General features: G+C 44.0%; 1 protein-coding gene across 1 annotated transcript in view; it reads right to left on the bottom strand.

Moving 5' to 3' along the window:
* Positions 1–19,714, bottom strand: part of LOC139290685 (intermembrane lipid transfer protein VPS13B-like) — a 307,621-nt gene that overhangs the window by 110,244 nt on the left and 177,663 nt on the right. The gene's annotated exons all lie outside the window — the stretch shown is intronic.

Raw genomic sequence — 19,714 nt, 5'->3', positions numbered from 1 at the left:
GTGTTATGTATCTAGTATGCAGGACTTGGAAAAGAGCGATTCACTGGTACTTCATCACTGAGAATAAAGTAATGATGTTCCAAATTCCTTTGAACAGAAGATATGCAGACAAATTTACAAATGGGCAATTAATTGCTAGTTATGTTCCTCTGTTTAGCATTCTTTGGGTCGATGCATGTGCTGGGCAGAGCATCAATCATGATTTGTGTTATTAAGTGGACGTGTGGGAGGACTGAGTGCTTAACGTGTAGCAGATTTGGGACTGTGCGCTGAGGTGGTAATAGGATTCAAGGAGGAACCTTCTGGGCACATGCATAAAGCACGCCAGTTAACACACACCTCAGCTAATGCACATGTATATACTGATAAACAGCAAATGAGCTCATGCAGACACACACACACACACACACACACACACTGCTTGCTGCTGCATGCCATGGAGGCATTAGGTGTAACCAGTGGAGGATTTACTTTGCTGCTGCACACAACTTTGAAACAGCATCCAGACTTGGAATATAGAACTTGCACGATAGGAGAGGCTGACTCGTGAGAAAAGTGAAGTGAAATGCATTGAAAAAGCGCTACACGGACACAGAATCATACTGAGCACAGCCAATGGGTAAATAAGGAAAAGGGCTCGTTGAAAAAGAGCGAAAGTGGAATCTTGGGAGAGTCTGATTACCGTGCTATGGTTTTGAAGGCTAACCGTGGTTCAAGGTTGTAAAACAAACCACAGTGGGATCTGGTTGAGGCTCGGGGCCCAATGGTAGGAGTGTGGGAGCAATGGGCTGTGTTAAAGCCTCTTGCTGAAGGGGATCCTGTGGGGCAGGGTGTATCATGGCCCTTGGCTTTAAACAGCCTCCCACCTTCCTCTCTCAAACCCCCCCCCCCCCCCCCCCGCCCCCAGGCCAGTGGGGCAGGAAGCACCAGGGTAATACCAAGCGCCGCTGGCTTCTGGCTCTCGTCACTCTGAAACCCGCAACCTGAACCCACAACCCCAGACCTGCTTTTCACTCCATTTCCCCAACAATCACATGCAATACATGTCTGCTTACACTTTCAACAGAGGCAGGAGCGTATGTAAATGTGTGAGTGTGTGTGTGTGTGCATGTGCCTGTAAGTGTGTGTTTAAGAGAGATGGGGCCCTCGGCTTCTGCTCTCCTGGTAGAACATACACACTGAGTAGAAATTTCATTGAGATCTCGGGCTTAACTCGGCCGAGTCAAGCTAAATTAGGTTTGTACACAGATGTGCTATATTTCACGAGTGTTCTTTGTTTTGAGCAGAACCCACCGCTGCATATTTGAACTGAAAGAGCACATGCTACGTGAAACACTAACAGCTCATGTCTTGCTGAGTCATTTCATTTTGTGGTGCTCAAATGCAAAAGCAACATTTTTTGTGAGGCCAGCATAAATAGTATCAGCCATCCATAGTTTCTAAGAAATGAAGTGTTCAATTGGGGTTTTGACATTCTCCCTCCGTGGCTCCAAATGTTATTAGCCGAACACCATTAGCACCCAGCAGCTCCTCCATGGTATTCCTGTTGTGGGGGAAGCCAAAGCTGCACGGTGGCTTCTCAATCCGCTTGCTGTGGCTCCCAGTGGCTTACAGCGGAGTCCCACTGGGCCCGTGTGTGTGCCGAGGGGGAATTCATAAGCATTATGATTCATGAAACTTGCAATTACTTAGTAAGTTAAGCACCCCTGCCTACGGTGGTCCGCTCTGAATTGCCAGAAAATTCTGCAAGTTCTGAGCTGTGGATTTATGACCCCAGTCAAGTCCAATTGCTGTTAATTTGCATCTACCAATTATGGTAATTAAGGCTCTGAATTAGAACGCTGAGCAGCCCTCGGAGTGAGAGGGGAAAATGATGTCGTGGAACATGGCGAGTCAGCAGAATATAAGACCCAGTCACTCAGGGCTCATTTTTATACTGCTGCTACTAAAATGATTTTTGATGACTGGAGCTTTTTCAACAGGAGTCAAACACAGTCACAAAAACAACAAAATATCCAAGACAACAAAGCTGCGACAATGCTCCAACAATTTGTCACACTTGGCAATAACAAGGTACTTACTTGTGGGTGTTTTAAGCCAAGTACAACAATTCCAATCTAAAGTAGATTTTTTTTTTTTTTTTTGTCACTGGCACAATACGCAATAAACATAAATTGCCGCTTTCCTGCATTGTGTCTTGGCTTTGATGTACGGACAAATTCCCATGACAAAAACACAATAATCTATTCTTTTTTGAGCCCAACAGCATTACTCATCTCCACTGCTGCTCCCAACAGAAGCCTGTTATTCATTAGGCTGATTGCACTTTAAAGACACTCATACTCAACCAATTATATCATATTTACACAAGATCCTAGGGGGAAACTATTACTTCTATATACAATACAAGCATGGCTTAGCCCGAGCTCATACCACCCTCGTGACAATGGTACGCGATAGTAAGGAGCCGAGAGAAGGCGCTACAGAAGAAGGCCCTCTGTTTACAATGACATGGTGTATAACAAAAGTCAGGACTTGCCCTTTGATTGCAACATATCTTAATTGCAGGAGTCATTTATCCGCCGTGCAGTTCACATGTCAGAGAAGTTATATTGTTATAAACACAGTCGGTATTAGTCGTGTTGCTCTGAAGACACTGGCGAACATGTGCTCGCCATGATGACGGCCTGTTAAAGATGTCAGTCTGGCCGGTGAAATTTATAGGCTCATCATGCACTCATTCAAAACCTGCTTCTTGCATCAGAGCTCCATGTCGCAAAGAGACCATGAGTGAAGACTGAGCAGATATTTCATCTGGCTCCGGCTGATGTGTGTTTTGCGGAATTCACACGTGTGACTATACAAATGAAACTGCTAATCTTTCATCATACTCCATGATTCATTGCGCAGTAAAAACATACAGTTTGCTACAATCACATAGTGGACACTTACTCATTTCTTAACACATTATAACACAAAAGTATTTTTAAAGCTGTAGCATATCACATTTCCTTGGCTGTGCATCAGTCAGAATGTTGATGCAACTCCAAACTTGCATTTCAGTGCTCTGCAGTTTGTCCCTGCTAATAGCATCGCAAAGGCTATTGAAACACACAGATGTCATCCTCATCTCCAATGCTTCTGTACACACACACACACACACACACACACACACACACACACACACTGTTGAGCCTGGTCTGTTGAGCCTTAACTGTGCTCTTCTCCTGCTTCTGCTTGCATGTAGCTCTAAGCACGGAACATTCCTGGGTAACAGGGACAATAATTTACCGGCTTTTTAAGGGCACTGACTTCTCACTGGATTCCTTCATACAGTAGGTACATCTGCAATGGATCTACTGAAAAAGGCACCTAGGACTCCTTTGTGAAAAACAACTAAAGTAGTGACTGCTGCTGAAAATGGCCGACGTGGTCTGTGTGCGCGCATCAATCCGTCTTAGAACGTCTGCTATAACATATGCACTTGAAGTTGCTGCTGAGAATTACTACGTGTGTGTGTGTGAGTGTGTGTGTGTGTGTATCACCGCACGACAAAGCTACCATTTTTCCCATGAAATTGAGTGGGCCAGTGCTTGTGAAATCACTTCCTCTGTTAGCAGTAACAGATTTGATATGCTTCCTCCCTGCTCTGAAAATGGACATAATGCTGCTTTTATAAAACATGTCAGGCAGAGTTTTAGCAGTGGGCCCCTGATGCAGAGGTGTGAAGGGAATGCCTCGCTGACTTCCTCAGACCTCAGATTGAAACCAGATTTGTGTCCCCACCAAGCAATTTCACAATGATGTAATCCCACCGCCATTTTAATTTGAGAGGCCTTATCTTTAATTAATCGCTAAACACATGCGTGGAATAGATTATTCATAACTGGCTGCAGTAGGGAACATGGCAGGAGTAGCCAAGGATCTGGCTTGCCCTCTTATGCAGTCATTTTCATCAAGCTAAAGTAGAACAGGCACATACCTCAATGCTACTTTTACACTAATTAAAGGAAAATGATCCTTTTTGCTGGAGGAAGACTCCAGATCCAAAGTCTGTCCCTGGTCTCTGGCAAGGAACTCGGCGTGTTCGCTGGTCTGATTGACAAAGCCTGAAGTGAATCAAACCTCTTTTGAAACATAAAGGAGTCAGAATCACCCAGGACCAAAACAATTTATTCCAGCTGACGCAGTTTCAAGTAGATTGACGATAATTGATGATACAGCGAGAGCAATACTTGTACAGCTGCACTTCACATGTTGTATCAGACATGCTGTCCACATTGCCAGAAAATACACGGAGCAGTGGTTCCTCTTATCGTTCCCAAACCTTATAACCGTAGAGAAGAAATACTCTGGAGTCTTCGAGCCCATAACTACACACTATCAGGACGAGCAGACATCCAAGCACACACGTAAACGCGAAAGAATCCTATGGCAAAGCTGCACAGGCACATGCAATATACATTCACTCTATGATATGAGTCTCGAACCAAGATGGTTACAGTCTTCGGAGAATTCCTTGTGATTTACTCCTGCACATAAATTGTTCAATCCGTGCTCCGGCAAGGAGGGTGTTTTATGGAGCTGTAAAATTAGGCCCACTTTATGGATCCAACAGCATGAACCACTACTGTTTTTTCCACTTGATATTGATTAAGCACTTCAGTATTGCCAAGCTGGTTCACATTAGTGTACACAAAGGCGCGTTGTGTGTATTTTTGAAGATGCTCATTTTTATCTGTGAAAACGAGGGTCTTTGGCAGAGCACTTTGAAGTTGATTACACATTGTTTACGGCAATTATTGAATTCTGACAAATGTTTAAAGCAACGAGATTACATATCAAGGCCTTATCCTTCTTCGGATAAAGAATGACAATTTTCCTAAACAAAGTCAGGGAAATGATGGCCATATTTGATTAGGTTAACGTATGCTACAGGTTTAGCAGACAGGCTGAACAAACATGTAATCGGATAGCTAAAACAGTAGGTCCCTCTCGTTGACGTTAGCCTTGACCTTAAACAACATTTTGTTCTAATTCAAATTTCCTTCCAGCAAACAAAAGGCGGAATGAAACAAAATACAAAGACTTGCTGCTGGAAGCTCCCACATAATGGAATTAAAAACTTATGTCTAAATCACAAGCTTTGAGTAGAGACAGGTCGGACTTTGAGAATATGAGAACGGCTTACAAGTCCCTGGTGCAGCCCAAGACTACATGACTGCAACCGCTTTCTCATGAGATAGTGTCCAAATACTTTTATGTCAGCAAGGAAAAACAGCATAAAATAATTACAATAATCTGGGGCACACATGCTTCCTACACCAGCTAATTCTTCCTCCTCTGTAAATGACTGCAGAGGCGGTGTTTATAATTCTGAAGCGGATCTTGCATTCATCCAAACCGCCGAGTGTATTTATACAAAGTGACATTTCTATATGGGAGATTTCCCCCTTTCCCCGCTAACTGAAGAAATCAGTACAGTAATTCCACGAGTGTTGCTGTTGATTTGGGGAGGGAAAAGTGTTGAAAAAGTACAGAAACGGGATGGGAGAGGCACTGTAACTACACTTAAAATCAACAAGAAGGAAAATGTAAATGTAGCACGAAGGCAGTTGAAGTAAAGGAGGGAGTTTAATAGACTGAGACGAATGCAGCTTAGCTCCAGACAACGTAAACTGAAGGCAAATGGTTTAAGTAGACACTTGCCTAATGAAGTGATACAAAAAACAGCTTAAAGCTCTATAGGCCTTTTTCATAGCATACATTTTGACTTAGTAGGAAAAGCACAGGTGTTGCTAATAACAATAATGACGTTATTCATTAATTCTCTCCCCAGAGGTACTATGTATTCAAAGCAGGTAACCACTCATTGATTTTTGATCGACATGGGGCTGCCACCCCAACGCACCCTGCATGATTTTGAATAGAAAATCTACTACAGAGATGCAAGTAAACCGCACCGAGTCTTCTAATTCCTCCACTTAAAAGTATCAGGAAACCACTCAACACAAATCACTATCCATAGTGGCTGTGACTGTTCTCTGGCTGATCTCTGTTGTGTCAAGCAGTGTATGAATAAATTTGCATGTCACCACAACAATCCCGCTGCTTAATTTGAGTGAAATGGTCCAACTTCTGAGGGTTAAATGAGGTGAAAGTTGTCCTCACGTTATCCTGTCAATTGCGTGGAAATATAGTGTGAAAGAAGGACAAAGAAACTGGCTGAAGAGATTAGGAACAACAGACAGAAAAGTCACGCGAGAAGAGATTTGGTGTAACAACAGGTTGCTGAAATGGCTACATCTCAGAGACCTACAGGAGGTGAGAGTCGGAATAAAGGCTGCATTCAATCAGCTTCATCTGGAGCCTGTCACACTGAACATGTGCAATGACAGCGTTCTCTAAGAATCAGCCCGAGCCTTGTTGTTTCTGTGTTTGCCGGCACTGCACCTTGTTCCAATAAAGAGGAAGAGCCACGCAGAATGTGAGAACCACAGAAGGGAGAGAGAAGCTACGGGAGATGGAAGTCATGAAGTGACAGAGGAGAGAAAACTGCTGCGTGAGACACGGAATGAACAGAAAACACTCACTGAGAGATAATGATATTAGAGAAATTAGAAGAGGCATGTTCCAGTGGAAGATAACCTCCATCACCTCTGCTCCTTGTTGCTTCTGTATACATCATCTTTACATAACCCCCCCTGCAATCATTTCCTACTCTTCTTTTAGTATCCTACACTTTCTCCTCCCTCTCCTAACATCTTATTCTTTTTTACTCCCCTCTCCTCTCTTGCCAGTCAGTGTTTTGGTACAGTGACTCCAGAACAGTGGAGAGGAAGTGGCCCCTGCAGGCCAGGCTCCTGACAAACCACAACTCTAAACAGGCAGTGCTGTGAAAATATGGCATCCAAGCAACATAATGCCAAAACTTCTGACCACCAATGCCGACTTCCAAACAGCTGCAGGCACTGAGAAGCTTTAATGTGAAAAAACAAAGAGAAACAAACAGATAGAAAAAAGGGATGAAATAATAAAAGAAGTAGCAGGAGGGGAGTTAAAAATCAAAAACATGCAAAACAGAGCTTCAGCAGCGTCTGTGTTGAGCTGGAGCCCGAACTGGGCCTTGTTTTTATTAGAAGGAACTGAGAGATGAGAAAGACATGACGCTAACACATCAGCCCCCTGTGCCTCCGTGGAATTTTCTACCCCCTGTGGAAGTCTCAAAAGCATATTGAACAGAAAAGCATGCAGTGAAGCAAGAGGCTGCAGGGAGAGATTGAGAAATTGAGTAAAGGATGCTGTAGGAAGGAAGGAAGGAAGGAAGAGGGGGACGAGGGAATGAGTAGTGCTTCTGTTGAATAGAAAATCTGTACAGCGAACAGTCCAGGTGTAAAGAATTAGAGGAGATGGCACATCAAACAGGGCTCTTTCCTGTAGCCCTGGTGGCAGGAAATGCTCCACAGCATCCTGTGAGCTGACCAGAGAGAACCCGACGAGAGGGAGCAACGAGGAGACCAAATAAAGTGGGAGGTGAAGAACAGAAGAGGGCACATGTAGAAAATGTTCAACAACATCCTGCAGAGAAGAGGGAGATTAGGGGACAGACGAGGGGGGGGCGCAGAGAAGAAGGGAGAGAGTAAGGAGGAGGTAGGAAAACCTCCCGTGAGATGACTTGGCACTGAGGGGCTGGGTGGAGGGGAATAGGAGACATGGATTGTAGGATACATGAAGACTGAGTCATGTGTGGACAGGGAAGTAATACAAAGCAGGAAGTTGAACCCAATTAGGGTAGGGTGGAGAGAGGAGGAAGAATTAATTAAGGGAAGAAGAAAAATGAATTCAGGGCGAAAAGCATACTAGGGAGAGTAGACCACATTATGTGGAAGGGTTTAATGATACACAGTAGACAAGGTTACAGGAGCTGGGGGAAAAAATATAATTAAATCTTTCAAAAGATGGATTCCTATATGGTACTGTAAAAATCATAACCTGAAATTCTATATATCAGCTCCCTAATGCTCTCAGTTGACTTCATGTGGCTGGGATACAATACTCTGCACTGACGACACAGAAAGAAGGAGACAGGTTAAATCATGGACAGATGAGAGAGCTAAATACTTGCATTTCTACATGTATATGTCTCCCAAATATACACAGAATCGACAGACAACACGGTGAGGTTTGTGTGTGGCTGAGAACACGTGTGTGGTGTGCTTGATGTGCACGTGCTTGTACTTATACTGTTTGCACAGTGTGTGAGATGGCGTGTGTGTGTGTGTGTGTGTGAGAACGGTTTGTATGCTTCTCTGTGCAGAGTATGACATGTCAGGTTATGATGTGTGATCTCTGTCTCTCCGCGCTGCCTGTTTAACATGTGTCTGTCAGCTGGGTCTCTCCCTCAGCCTTCTGCTGAAAACCTCTTCTGTGGCTTTAAAATGCTAATAATGTCGGTCCATTAGCAGGCTGCACACAATGTGAGGCCTTAAAAAAAACAAAAAAAAAAGAACCCGAACTCCTTTCAAAGCTCTTCAAATGCGTTCTCAGTTGTTAGAAGAGGAGATGGAAAAATATCAAGGGGGTGGGGGGGCGGGGCAATGATGCTTTAAACACTGGTCTCCTCGTCATTACTGAGGAATGGAGGGAAGTCTTGCCAACAGTTGGACATTTCATTTCAGCATAAATATATGGAGCAAAGCATATTTGATGAAGTTAATAATTTTTGCCCCGGTGTGTAACTAGAGCCTTGCGTGCGTGCGATGATAAAGGAACAGGGGTGGGGTGCTGATTGGAGGGCTGTGTGTGTGTGTGTGTGTGTGTGTGTGTGGGGGGGGTATGTTGTGGAGAGAAGAAAAGGGGACCACCACAGTAGAGTTGTCTACACGGTGGCTTCACATTTCCCTCTGTGGTTCTCTCAAACCTGTGGCTGAAGTAACATGACTGACATTTACGCACACACACTGCACTCTGTTGCAAAGCTTCAGCCTCACACTACACGTACACGCCAGCCTGCTAAAGCTTGATCCCGTGGATAAAACCCACGACCGTGTTTGATTTGGACAGTACACAAAACACGATACGTGTAGGTGCACATCCATAATAACTCAACAGCCTCTTTAAGTACAATGAACGGGAAAGGGAAAGATCTGTTACCCTTTGCATTTGGTTCACTTACGTCATACAGATATTCAAAATAGCACAAAATAATCTTGACCAAAATGTGGGCTGGGGTCAACCTGGAGTGTGGCGCTCAAACTGCACAGAGACTCACACAGTTATTGATGCATTAGTAAGGACTGCTAAGATGTGACTGCCTCAAGACCACAAAAACAAAACAGAGGATATTCAATTTCCACATATTGCCTTTGTTTATTCAAGAAGAATATTTGTGTGTTAAGCAAGACGGTAGAAAAGTGGCGGAACAAGGCCGAACATGTGAACGTGGAGGGACTAATCAAACACATACATAAGAGTTGATCATAAATACGCTATTTGGTATTGAGCGGGACTGAGTAAAAACAACTGGTAAAGACCAGGAGGAGCAGGACAGTTATGAACCCACTTTAGTGCCAGCCTCTGGTTCTTTCAAGTCTGGTTGGGCCTCCTGGGGTTGTAATGTGCCTCTTATTACACAAGCATTAGGCAATTACGCCACTGGTTTCACATTGGCTTCCCAGAGCCACAGAAGAGCTTGTGGCTTCACACATGGACATTTGAAAGCATCTGCACATTCCTTCTTTCTTGAGGTTGACTTCTTTTTTTTCTTTTTTTTTTTTTTTCCTCTTTCGTACTTCGTACTTCTGCTCTGGTCTGATGCTCTACTGTGCAGCCTACTGATAACTGCCGCTTGCCAGGAGACTACTGACCACACACATATATACATGGGCACATGCCTACAGAAATACACACAGGGCAAACAGTTGTATATAAAGGAACTCAACATCTAGATTTCTCTTACTACTGAAAAGAAAAATGACAATACAATAACAAACTACCATATTATAATCTCGTATTGATTTAGCTATTCTCGTTAATTTGCCAAAGGACTAAACTGCTGACAACTCTAAGAGCACTACTTTGGAACTAAACACAGAGCCTCACTGCTCTGAGAAAAAAGTTGCCAAAAACTCCAAATTTATCGTCTCAGCCCTCGCTGTGCATATCGACACATGGCTCAAGTTCAGCTATTTCCATGTAAACCCTAAGAAGAGAAACTAGACAAAGTGGAGACACACTGACTATCAATACGGTATTCCTGAATTCCCCTGACAGTCCACCTGGCCTCCGCTACTACTGTGTGACTGGCCAGTCAGAGTCTCCCTGTCAGTGCAATGACAGCTTCAAACCAACCACACAGGATGCCAGAACATCAACATGTCATGAGCAGGGAGAAAAGGAACTAAAACACAATAATGCACATGCACTTACAATTTCTCTCCCTCTCTCTCACACACACACCAGACTTTGACAGGGTATCACCGGTATAATGTGCTGCAGTTGAGCACAGAGCTTCCTAGGTTGGCGGTATGGGTGTATTCTTAGAACCCTCATATCCTGCTTCAGGACACACACACACACACACACACACACACACACACACACACACAGGCACAGTCACTGAGCGTGGAGCCCTGTGGCCTGGCGGTCAACCCCTGGATGAGGCCCTTTTATGAGTGCTGGACAGCTGAGGGGTGATCCCTCTCGCCTCTGTCAGCATGCATCCCGACCGGACTGACAGCAGCGTGCCAAAACACAAGAGAGCGGTTTCCGGGAAGCTCTGAATTAAGGTCTGTCACCTTGGATGCCACCAAACAGACAGATGTTAAAGAAGAAAAAAAAAAAAGGAAAAAAGAAAGTGCACTGCGCACACTCAGGGTTAATGAGGTCATTTGGTCAGCTTGCACGTGAGATCCATATTTGGGCGGCGCCTGAAGAAGGGCCATGTTGTTACCAAAATTAAAAGGGTTTATCTTCCGGTGAGAATGAAAATGTACACAGCAGTTATTTTTCAACCTGCAGGTGGTGCTAGAGAGAAGGCAACCATAACACATGGGGCCTTAACTCATTCATGGTTATCCAACCATTTAGAGATCTAGGTTTTATGATGATGACGATGATCATGCTACATGAAAGGGTTGAAACTGTTAAATTAATTGAAAGGGTTCATCCAGAACATGATAGGATTTTGTTCAGCAAATGTGAGGGCAATCTGTCCCGTTTTCAAATGTCTGTGTGTATAAAGTTGACAATGTGGCCAGACAAGGTCATGAAAATCATCACAATTCATCCTGTGGACCATGAAGATCCAAGACGAAAATCCATGCAATGCTTTTTACATTATCTTGTCAAATGTTGAACAAATTGGACAGTCTCAGTGGCCTCAGGAAATGGATCAAGGTATTCTCAAAATGACTAGAATTTATCCTCTTTGGACAATGGGTACCATATTTCATGAATATCTATAATCACTGAGATATTTCAGAATGGACCAAAGTGTTGGACCAACCCAAAGACGAATGGACCAGCATCGCCATCCCTACAGCCCCTCCACTTTGTGCCAAAAGAGAGAGGGAAAATAAGTTGTGGCTTACTTGTTTGATTCCCCTGTGGTGAGTCCTAATACCCCCTCACCCTCATCATGTGCATAAAATGGCCATAAAAATGTATGGCCGGGCCCAGGCCTGGGGTTTTCTCCCTCCTAATCCCCCTAAACCTCTAACTGCAGGCCGAGGAATACAAGTGTTGTGGTGCAATCTTCTCACAGAGCAGAGGGCCTGAGAATAACATCACAGAGGCCACAGATATTTATGGAATGAACCACAGGCTGTACACAGAAGTCAGCAGACACCACAACACAGCACACAAGACGCTGTATACAGCTCCCTACTCATATACAGCACAAGACACTGCCGGCTACACACAAAGTGTAGAGCTGCGGTCAAAAGCTTTGCAGTGATGGATATGGGGAATTAGAGGGACAGAAAGACAGATGATAAAAATACAATATGATATATAGGTAAACAGATGCAGTTATAAATCAATGAAATTATTCAGTATTCATATGAGTTTTACTTGTATTAATCTGTTTGAGGGCCTCTAGTCAGACGAAGAGGGATGGCTGGTGGTCGGCCGGTGGTCAGCCTGGACAGCGTGGAGTACACTCTTAAGAAGACTGATAGCGTCACACAGAGGGGTTGGCTTGATTGAATACAGCGGCCAGGTACTCAGGTTCACAGATTAAAGATCAAATCCACTAACATTCATCTGGTTTCCCCTGTTTTGCTCTTGTAACTTTAGCTCGGCAAACACAAACCAAGTCTTCCGCTCTCTCTCACGGCTGTCGAGGCAACCCCCCCCCACCCACCCCTTCCAGGAAATCAGCCTGCACGTCATAAGATATGCTCGCTGTATCATCTGGGAGACGGAGAACCCTGTCTATCACACTGGTTCCCACAGAAAAGAACGACAAATATCACTTTATCTAAAGAAAAAAAAAAAAGGTGAGGGAGGAAATAATCTCCTCAAAGCCACAGCAGTATTCAGTGGCTCAGTCCAAACTTCCTGTTTGCATTACGACACGTTGTCTGAGGGCGATTTCAACACCCACTCCCAGTCTCATCTGTCGTCTCTGCGCAGGCCATCCTGTCTCGTTCAAAACATAAATTCTAAGGCAAACTTTAATAAAAGGGGGCGTATGATTTACTCCGGGTAGCGGCTGTCCCCATTTTTAAAACAATTTGATGTTGCATTAATCCCGAGTGTCAAGGCGATGTGAAATATGTCCTCTGCGTTTACCAGCACCAGGTGTTTCATTTGCTGTACTGACAAAAAACAATGTTTATTCTGGCTGACCCGCCAATCCTTGCTTATTTTATCTTCTTTTTCTGTAGAGGAGAGCGGGAGAACACGGTTGTACATCTCAAGCGAGGGAGTAGAAGAGAGGGTTAAAAGAAAGCGAGGGAAACAAATGGAGCTAAATGATTTACAGTTGACCAAGTAAGGTCTAGCTCTAATCATCTCAATTGGGTGTCTCTTTCCTCAGCCTCCCAGGCCCAAACAGAGAATGTCATGGCTCAGTGCCGTTTTCCCCTCTTCTGTCCTAAAAGCTTATAACGACTACTGAATTACATTATGATGACTGAACAGTCGCCTTTAACGCACTACAACTACACTCACTTTAAGATAATCATGTACTATCAAAAGGGATTGCTGTTATAACATATATTTAAGCCATAAGAGAGGCAGTAATGACATCAATACACATATGAACCAACTAAAAGATCAGATCAGATAGTTAGCCAAAAAAGAACCAGTGCAATTAAAGAGATTTACAAAGTTGGTTTGGTTTTGCCCACAGTTCTGTGTTAATGACACACTGGCATATTTTCACAAAAAGACAACATTTAGAAGAGCAAAAGTGTAGACTACGGAATTAAGATCCTCTGATTATATTTTTAAAGCCTGAAAGTAAAGACCAAAATAGATAAAGAGAACTTTGATTCAAATGGCTCATGGCTGGCTGGGTAATCCCCAAAGACACCATGTTTACTGTTCTTAAACGCTACTCTGCATCCTCAAAGCACTGCGCAGCAATGTACTACATGAGCAGGGAGTAACTGAGAAGCTCTACAACATAACTCCTCTCAACACTGCTATTACAAAACTTAATTTTGGTGAATCCAGAACGTGCAAAATGTTCACTAAGGAAAGCTGCAAATCAATTAGGCTGTTCTGCAGTGGCAGCTTAAAAGGCTCATACTTATACGAGTTCTTTTATTCCGGTGATACAGATATTACGATCATTGCCATCATTGCCTCTGAAAGGAGTTTATCATTAAACCTACTCAGCAGCCGGGGGAGTTTTTAAAGCAACCCCTAAATCAGTGTATATAAGTGTAGGTCCTGGGCGTCAGCGTGTGTGGCCCGAGCGGCCCTTCTCCACTGCGGCAGCAAAGCAAAGCCGGCGCACTTTCCGCTGGTGTAAACAAACGGGGAAATGGGGCACTTGGCAACCGACTAAAGTGAGTGATGAGGCAAGTGTGCACTGAAGCATCTAATGAATCATTTGCTGGGAACTCGGGGTTTTATGAGAAGAAAGATGAGGAGGGAGACAAGAAAGAGGGAGACCAGCTGAGAGCGTTAAAAAAAAAAAAACAGAATGGCATTTCATATGAAAAGAAAAGAAAGTAAGAGAGCTGCAGCTGTCATACAGACGCCTCAGAGGATCATTCACTGTTTTGCCCCAAAGTGAGGACAAGAGATTAGAATGCATAAAACTCGCAGGGTCTCCTAATCCTACTACTCACACAGCAGCAGCAGCAGTATGTGGACCCCAGTGACCGGTGGTGAATTTACAGAGGTGGCTGCTGATGCTGTGACAGGTCTGCACCTTAGAACAGAGCTGATGTGCTGAAGGCCTATAAGCAGCTTTATTCCACACCTTGCTTTCACTCCTGCTGCCTCAAACGAATACAAACAGAAACGTAACCTCTGCTACAACGGAATGGACAAACTGTGATTAGAGGACAGATGTGATGCCCTGTAGTCTTCCCGTGCATCTCTCTGCACACACAATATGGTTACGTGGTTATTGTAATTAAGTTGTATCTGTGAAGTCATAATTATTGATTTGTTATGAGAGATATTTTTGAAATCTGCATCACTGACTACCTGAAATACTGTAATGTAAAACAAACAGTTATTCAGTCAATGTCTAATTAGGTAGTCAATGTCTCTTTAAGACCCCACACTGCAGGCTTTTCTGTCGAGGTTCGCAGCAAAACCAGTTTTTAATTCTGTAAATGAGTGTCATAAAAATATGGATCCATTTAGAGGACCAACAGGAATACAACTCCTCTCCCAAAGGTTTCTGACCAGGTGAATCAAAGGTAGTAGGAAAGATTAGTACACCTCTCTCCTACCTCTCTGGGGACTTCATCATCACTGTATCCACACACACACGGCAATGACAAGGATGTTACTAAGGGTGCATATAACGTACTGCCAGGGATTTTTATTAGTAACAGGCAGGGTCCTGGCTTCGGCAGGCTGTGTTTATCTGTGGAGGGGAGATCCCCATCACAACCACTTATTAGGACCTATATGTGGGCTTAACCAGGCAGCCATTCAACAGCAATAAGGGGCTTGCTTACTGACCACAGTGTGCTGGGACTGGGACCAGTCTAACCAACACTGGAGCGACGGAGAGGAAAAGGGAGACAGGAAGGAAATAACAAATACACATGGCGACACACAGAGGGGAAAGAAATGAAAAAGAGATGTGTGTGTGTGTGTGTGTGTGTGTGTGTGTGTGTGTGTGTGTGGGTGGGGGGGGTGGGGGGTGGGGGGGGGTAAAGGGATAGCAGAAGGTGAGAGAGAAGGAAAGTAATGGATGGAAGTATGAAAACGAGCTATTTAGACATGTACATATACTGCAGCCAAAACGAAAGAGCAAAAGGGGAGAAGGGTAAAAGGGTGCATGAAAGGAAATAACTAAAAGAGGAAGACAGTTACATTACACATTAAAAAAGAAGGTTAGACAGAGGGAGGGCAGGGCGGAAGAGAGGAAGGAGGGAAGGAAGATACGAAAGGATAGAGAAAAGTGTAGAACAAAGAAAAAGATTGCTTGAAAAGAGAGAGAGAAGAGAATAAAGACAGAAAAGATAAGGGTAGTAAGAAGTTAGGTGACGGGGGTATATAAATGCTAAAGATATGGATCACAAACACCAGAGACAAACATGTGAGGAGGAAAGAAGAAGTGAGAAAAAGAGGGACGGACTGAAGTGTGTGAGAAAAAGACACAGGAGCAGGGAGAGACATAGAAACAGCGTCCATTGATACAGCCACATCATGTTGACTTGGCTCTGCATCACCACTGACACAGCAGCCTTCTCCGCCGTTACCGTAGAAACGCAGGCATGTGCACTAATCAAAACAAAAAAACAAAAAACATATTTTGTGGCCGCGGGATGCTCCCTGAGTCTCCCTCGGACAGACCATGAGGTAACCGAGTATGTGATGGAATCTAGAGCTGTGTCATCTAGGTGTGGGGATGTCGGGAAATGTGCAGGCTATTTTAAGAGACAAACACACACACACACACATGCAGACACATAGAAACATGTGCAGACACATGGATGCAAGCAGGCACACAGGAAGGGGCAAACACACATGCGAGAAGGTTAAGTCAAACTTTCATCGTTTAAACCTTCTTTGGATGGTAATTATTCAACTCGGTTTTTCACTCAAGCACTAAATGTTCGTAAACACGTCTTGTGATCACTAACAGATTGAGAGGGCTGACCTGTCAATCCAAACTCCCTCTACATTCTAACACCAAACACCGGCTAAGTAACCAAGAGCAGTAGTGGAAGGCCAACGTGCGGGGATAGTGCTGTTTTAATAGCACTAGAGGCCGCAGTGAGCTCGTCTAACGGCGTCTGAACCCAAAGGCTCATCATGTAATGATTTAGCGTCGCATTAGTGGCAAATAAAACTCCAAAATCCATACATGTTTTACATACTACCACATACCAACTCAGCATTGTAAAAATCAGTAACAAGCTTATAATAGGGCCATCTAAAAAGACTTGTTTATATGTATGTACATATGTAGGGATTTTAAATATAAAAATATTTCATGTATTTACTTGTATGTACTTATATGGTGTACAAAATATTTAACTGCAAATTAACTAAGGTAATCAAAAACAGCTAAAAGACAATATAGTGTGTTAAAAAAACAACTCAGTCATTAAAAGTAATTCTTCATGACATTAAAAGTAATTCTTAATGACTAAGGAATGTGCAACAACAGTCACTGTTAAAGGCAATTAGCTAATCATCAGTTATTTCAAACCACTTAGTGCTTAATTCTTATCAATAAATATGCATGTCACGTCATTAAAAGTTACTGAAGTTGATAAAAGGTCAATATCGGGCCAAAATATTGGCAAACTTATGTACTGTTTTAACCCTCGCACCTAGACATTTTAATTAAAATGTGTCTCTATGCCCAATCCACATACATGGTACTTGCAAGAGTGGTCCCCATTCACCCCAGCGTACAAGACGCTTTCAATTGTGTTCCATGCGTGAAAAAAAACTCTCATTGGAAAAAGGAGAGAGAAACCGAGAGAATGAAAGAAAATAGGAGCGGGGAGTGAAAGATCTGTGAGATTTTACAGAGGGCCCAAACCACAAGAAAGTCAGGGCTGAATGCATGCTGGACATTCCCCGGGCCGGCGCTCGTGTACTTGGAAAAAGCCCGCTTTTTCAAGACAGGAAAATGATTTCAGCTGTGTAAATTGACAGCGGCCTTGTAGCCGAAGATGGAGAGGGAGAAAGAGGGGAAGCCTATAGCTCTGTGTCATAATTCCTGCTTAGCGAAGAAGCCGCCGGGGACCTTCTCCTTCAGGGAAACAAAATACAACATCGCATGATCAAATGGAACAGTGTTAATTGTTACCAAATGAACCTGGTGGTGGATATCAACTTCGATCTACAGCTTTACAGTCAAACAGGTTTATTTTACCTTCTTTGAAGAAATCTATGTACTCTGTAACGATAAATACACACAGTGCCCTGAAAATGTTGACGCCGAAAGGGAAGCTGAGGAGCTTTGAAGTGTGTCAGAGACAGCGTTAGTCTCAAGATATGCTCCATCGGGATGTTTACATATGCTCGCTATTTTAGCCTTCACTCTTGTCTTCTCTCCCAGGGTGGCATTATAGTAAATCATGGTTGTAGACACTGTGAGGCAATCACTGCATGTACAGTAGACAATAACAGCATGGCTGCTTGGATCAGTCATTCAATTATGACAACGGATGTAATTAGTGGTGGGCTTTAAACAGAACTGCAGCAAATGGCTACCGGCACTCACAGACATATTTCTTCCTATAGCCTCAGTTGGTTATAGATTGTAAGCACACATTGGTTTGCACGATTACAGACTCTCACGACGACTTTCTCTATGCGACTTGGGGGAGCACACGCAGTGGAATTCAGCGCATAACAGTGCTTGGTAATGGTCAACCCGTCCCTGATCTCAGGGTTATCAATCATGTGACTCAGGAGTGTGATCATCCTAAATTGGAGGGCAGATGTGAACAGGGAAGGTGGTGAGGATAATGCATGGTTAGGAATGGAAGAATGAACACAGAGAGTGGTTGGACATAATTCCTGGGTTTCACTGCAGAGAGGGAAGTGGTGACTCTTGGCTTCTGTGTGTGGAGGTTAAGGGGGTGAGTGACTGTGGGTCTGTTTGTACACATGGCCATGCCTGCTGCTAGTGTTTGTGATGGAGTATGTATATGTGTATTTTTGTGCGCATATGTACAGTATGTGGTAGCACATTTGGGTGTGAATGCACGACTGCGTGGAGGCAAGTTATTGTGTTTGGGAGTGCATGTGCGCCCGACTGGGTATATTGCACGCCTATGTGCGTGTGGAGGGCTACATGGTAGCATGTGTGTGTTCAGGCCAGGGTGGAGCGTATGTCTATGAGCAGATGTGGGCACCACAGCCACAGAGCCACCAATCCTCTAACTACCAGAGGCAGAACATTACTGGCCAATATGGGGTGAAATTGCATAGCTGGTCGAACTGGTTTTTGGGGTGAAAGTCTGAGAAAAAACTCCAGATTATTTTCCAAGCCCACAGGATCATCATTTACCGTCTGACATGATAACAACATGGCCAACATGTCAACAAAATAAATCTGGGCACAGTTTCCAAGGAAACAGAGCAGTTACGTCCCATTAGCTGTACTAACTTGTACCAAAACAAAGACCAAACATGTTTAGTACTGTACAGTGTGTGAAACTAGTGGGGATATAAAAAAAAAAAAAAAATTCCCCCCAAGGTCCCTGCAAAACAGTAGCTATGGTTACTGATCAATAACATCTTTGCTCCAGTGCATCAAACAAGTAAATGAGACTGTGAAGGAGATAGCTCGGATACTCTGGAAGAAATTTGGACAATGTTGGACGGAGTGTAGTATTCCCCTCCATATTGCCTCGATGGTTGTCAGACGTGCCCATAGGCCTAGACCCCCTCTGCCTCCCTGCTCAATGCAATCTCCCTGCGTATGACACTTCTACCAACTGAAGGCAACAATGAAGCCTAAAGTGGCCTCTCCTCTCCTTATGCTGTCCACCTTCTTTTTTTTTTTTTCCTTTGCTTCCACTCCACGTCTTGTGTCAGCTCACGTCTCACTTGCAGCTGCACAAAGCATTTGGCACCGCTTTTATCTCTCTCATTACATGTGTTTGCCAGCTCCATATCTGCCCATTCACACAACTGCTCTCTCTCACACACACACACACACACGCGCGCGCACACTGTGGGGCTGCGGTTTCGAGGCAGCTATGACACAATCCAGATTCTCTTAGCTGCCTATAGCAGGGAAATGTGTTTTGCACTGAGCTATTTCCCTCAGAAGTCCAGATTTTCCCTGCCTAGCAGCTTTGATCCACATGGCACGGGGGGCTTGTGTCAACAGTCTTGTGTTTCAGCTGGAGGGCCCGGCGGACCCCCAAGGTGTCACTCAATGCTCTCTGTTATAGCTGGGGCAGCTTAACCACTATGTGGCGCTATCACCCGCTGTACCCTAAAAAACCTCCCATGAGACAGCAAACATCATGAGGACACAGAAGTGCACCATTGCACCCCCCCGAAAACACCTGCCTCACAACAGGTTTTATGGAGTGTA

The sequence above is a fragment of the Enoplosus armatus genome, chromosome 9 (genome assembly GCF_043641665.1).
Source record: "Enoplosus armatus isolate fEnoArm2 chromosome 9, fEnoArm2.hap1, whole genome shotgun sequence".
NCBI lineage: Eukaryota > Metazoa > Chordata > Actinopteri > Centrarchiformes > Enoplosidae > Enoplosus > Enoplosus armatus.
This window is presented reverse-complemented; position numbering and strand designations above follow the sequence as displayed.